General features: G+C 41.9%; 1 pseudogene; it reads left to right on the forward strand.

Moving 5' to 3' along the window:
* The first annotated feature begins 739 nt into the window (after nucleotides 1–739).
* Nucleotides 740–1,552, forward strand: LOC123821871 (annotated as a pseudogene).
* The last annotated feature ends 2,914 nt before the right edge of the window (nucleotides 1,553–4,466 follow it).

The raw sequence follows: 4,466 nt of genomic DNA on the forward strand, positions 1-4,466 counted from the left end.
CCTAAACTCCAGGGCAAGAAATTGCTAGGCCCATCCATTTATCACCATCAATAGTTTGTTTAATACTTTTCCAGTAAGTAAAGTAAGTTATGCTGTATTTAATTCAATACCAGAATTTCTATCCAGGTATTATGTCACATTCTCTCACTGACATTTTCAGTTATTCTTTTTTTGGCTTTAAAAAACTTAGTTATATTGATATGTAATGTACATACAGTAGTATTTCCCACACAATTTGATGGGTTTTGATAGGTGTGTATGTCACAGAACCACCACCACGATGAAGGTAGAGAATATTTCTGTCTCTCCAAGAGGTTCCATCATGCACTTTCACAGTCATTAATTATTTCCCCTCCTAAACCAACCACTGATCTGCTTTCTGTCAGCATAATTTTCCTTTTCCATGTAATATAAATGAAATCATAAAGTATTTAGTCTCTTGTGTCTGCTTTACTTAGCATAATGCTTTTGAAGCGCAGCCATATTCTTGCTGAATGCATCAGTAGCTCATTCATTTTCATTGCCAATTCCATTGTATGGATATATCCCATAGCTTGTTTATCCATTTTTAAGTGGCATCAGTGTGTTGACACTATGAAAATAGTGTCTAAAAACACTGGTGTTCAGGTTTTGTGTGGACACAGGCTTTTGTTTATTTGGGGTAAATGCCGATGAGTTGAATTGTTGGGTCCTAAGGTGAGTTAGTATTTAACTTTACAAGGAATGACCAATCTGTTTTATGAAGTGGCTGTACTCACCCCCTAGCCCTGTGTGCAAGGCGGAGGACCCAAAGGCCAGGCCAGCCATCTCAGCACCTGAGGGCGCCGGCCCACGTCGCCTCCGCGGGAGGCCTCGGACCACTCACAGCCCTCAGTCCTTGTCACCCTACTGGCTGTCCTGGTGGCCGCTGACCACAGACCAGGCAGTGGACCGGTCTCTACTGTGCCAGGCCGCGTGGGGTGGGAGGGCGGCCAGCATATTGCAGGAGGCCGGCCTGGCCCAGGTGTTTTTCTATCCGACGCCGCTGGACATGCTGTTCCACAGGAAGGTGCGGGCCCACGGCACGCGGACTGGTACCACCGCATTGACAACACCGTGCTGCTGGGGTACACTGCCGCTGCAGACCCTTCTAGCCACAGACTGGTAGAAGACAAGAACGTGTGCAGGGTGATCACTGCGAAAGAAGAGTATGAAGCCAGATTTCTACACAACTCCGCAAAGGAGTGGAGGAAGGCAGGAGCTGAGCAGCACAGCTCAGCACAATTCCAACCTCAGCTAACCCCCAGAGGGGAAGTCAGCATGCTCTCAAATGCCAGTCACTGGGCCAGAGTGTCTTCGTGCACTGGAAGGCTGGGCACTCCAGAAGTGTCTCTATGGTGGCAACGTATCGGATTAACATGAACAGCTGGAGCCCAGAGGAGGCTGTAGGAGCTGTCCCCAAGATCCAGACACACATCCACGTCAGACCTGGCTACTTGGAGATTCTCAGTTTCACAAGGAGATTACTGCAGGGACAGCAAAGAATGAGATGTGTCCTACATCACAGACATGAAGTATGTGGATTAGAAAGGACTCGAGACAATCCTCCTAGCAATAGAATGAAAAAGTTTAACAAGCCCAGGCAACCTAATAGAAGTATGCTGAGTAATGGGTTTTTAAAAAGTGGCTGTACCATTTTACATTCCTACCAGAGTACATGAGAGTTCCAGTTGCTCCACACCCTCACCAAGGCTATTACTATTTCTTTTTAATATTACTGATTCTAATTGGTATATAGAGGTATCTTATGGTGGTTTTGATTATGTTTCTTTTTTTTCCTAATTTCACTTTTTAATTTTTTTATTATTCTATTCCAGTTGTCCCAATTTTCCCCCTTTGCCTTCCTGTGCACAGCCCAGCTCCCCACCCTGTTGTCCGTGTCTGTGGGTCATTCATACGTGTTCTTTAACTAGTGCTCCCTGCTTCTTCCCACCATTATCCCCCTCTCCCCTCCCCTCTGGTCACTGTCAGTCTGTTCCTTGGTTCTGTGCCTGTGGATCTGTTTTGCTCATTAGATTCCCTTTATACGTGAGATCATATGGTATTTGTCCCTCACCACCTGACTTATTTCACTTAGCATAATGCCCTCCAGCTCCATCTATGCTGTTGCAAAAAGTAGGAGCTCCTTCTTTCTTTCTGCTGTGCAGTATTCCATTGTGTAAATGGACCACAGGTTTTTGACCTGCTCATCTACTGATGGGCACATAGGCTGTTCCCAGCACTTGGCTATCGTAAAAAGTCCTGCTGTGAACATGGGGTGCATAGGTTCTTTTGAATTAGTATTTTGGGATTACTTTCTTTACATCTGTTTATTTTTAATCACATAAGGAAACATTTTATAAAAACAATTCAAGCACAGAAATATTAATTACACTATCAGAATAAATATTCACTTTTTCCTTTCTGTCCACACAAATAAATCTCCCTTCCCCTCTTCTGTGCTCATGTACTAAGGTTGTGATTCTCCCAGATCATTTTCTGTGCACTATGTAATACACATACACACACCCCTATAATTTTGTCTTTAAACAATTTGCTGCCTAAATGACATAATCCTATTCTTAATATCAACGATGGACTTTTTCCACTTCCTAAAACATACTAGAGATCTTTCCATGTTGGTACTATAGAACTATGTGATTATTTCACAGTACAAAGGTACTGGAGTCCAACCAGTCCACAATCAATGTACGTGTAGATTGCTTCCAGTTTTTCTTTCCCATCAAATCCTCGTATTTGCATCTTTGGGCAGTTACTCTCCAGGAAAGACATTTGTTAGTTGTCTTCTATTTATTGTGACTTTTGTCGCTTTAAAGTTTGTAATTTTTATGTAGGTAAATAAAACAACTTTATCCTTAATGATTTCTGAATTTAGAGACTTTCTCAGGAAATCCTTTAAGACCCTAATGTATAAATAAAAATTCTCTTTATTTTCTCAGCATAATTCTGTTATTTATGTGTAATTGCTTGGTACATTTCAGACGATTTTGTGAGGGTAAAGTAGGGCAAAATTTTATTGTTTTTTCCAAATTGTCAGCTAATTGTTCCATGGCTTTTTATTCAACAGCCCATTCCTCCCTCACTAACGTCCCCTCAAGGTAACCTATGACATTGCTGTTGTCACACACTAAGTTTCCCTGGGTAGCTCGCTCTGACCATGCAGTCTCCTTTTCTATGCAGTCGGGTTGTCTATTCCTGAACAATTACTTACACAGGTTCACCCACTACAGATTTACACTAGGTATTTTTAATGTGATTGAGCAAATATCACTTCTTAATCTTTTTGTCTATTATATTTTGATCTTCAATTGAATTTATACTAAGCCAGTCACGCTCCACAAATTGTCCTTTTAGGATTTTATAAGGCATTTCATTAGATTTACAGATTAATTTGAGAAGAACTAATATCTTTTAAATGTTAAATATTCTCTTCCAGAAACATGAGATGCCCTGCATTTACTGAGCTTGGTTTACCCATCCGTCAGGAAGCGTTACATTGTTTCTTATAATGGTCTTTCAAACCTCTTGTTAGGTTTACTTCTCGCTGTGTTTGGGCTTCCGTTGATGTTGTGATTTGTATTTTTTCCCATGATATGTTTGAATGTCGTTACTGCCCTATATGCAAAATTGTTCTGTATAGTAGCCCCTCATTCATTCTTCACGGTCTCACTTCCTGCAGTTTCACTTACCTATGGTCCAAAAACATTTCATGGAAAATTCCAGAAATAAACACTTCATAAACTTTAAATTGCACACCATTTTGAGCAGCATGATGTGACCTCCCACCAGCCTGCCCAGGACATGAGTCATCCCTTAGTGCAGCATCTCCATGCTCCGAAAGCTACCTGCCGCTTAGTCACTTAGTAGCCAGTTACCAGATCAGCGTTGTGATGTCTCAGTGCTTGAATTCAAGGCTCCCATATTTTCCTGAATAAAAAGGGCTCCGAAGGCCAAGAGCAGGGATGCCAACAATTGGGATATGCACAAGAGAAGCCATAAACTGTTTCCTTAGTGAAAGGGTGAAAATTCTTGATATAACAAGAAAAGAAAAATAATCGTATTTGAAGTTACTGAGATCTGCAGTAAGAACAAATCTTTTATCAGTAAAATAGTGAAAGAAAGAAAAAGAAATTCATGTTACTTTTGCTGACGCACCTCCAACTACAAAAGTTCAGGCGTGGTGTGTGATAAGTGCTTAGTTAGGATGGAAAGGGCATTAAATTTGTGGGTGGAGACAGGAGCAGAGAAGGCGCTCCAGCCGAAGGCAGTGTGTGGCTCCAGACAGCGCTGAGCCTGTGTGAGACTCCAGCACGGGGTCCGCTGGAAGAGTGACAGCAAGCCATTCAGTGCAAGTAAGGGATGGCTGTACCGGGTCAGAAATAGGTTTGGCCTGAAGAACATAAAAATTACTGGAGAGAGAAAGACCA

The sequence above is a fragment of the Phyllostomus hastatus genome, unplaced genomic scaffold (assembly GCF_019186645.2).
Source record: "Phyllostomus hastatus isolate PE091 unplaced genomic scaffold, TTU_PhHast_1.1 phas_contig_40, whole genome shotgun sequence".
NCBI lineage: Eukaryota > Metazoa > Chordata > Mammalia > Chiroptera > Phyllostomidae > Phyllostomus > Phyllostomus hastatus.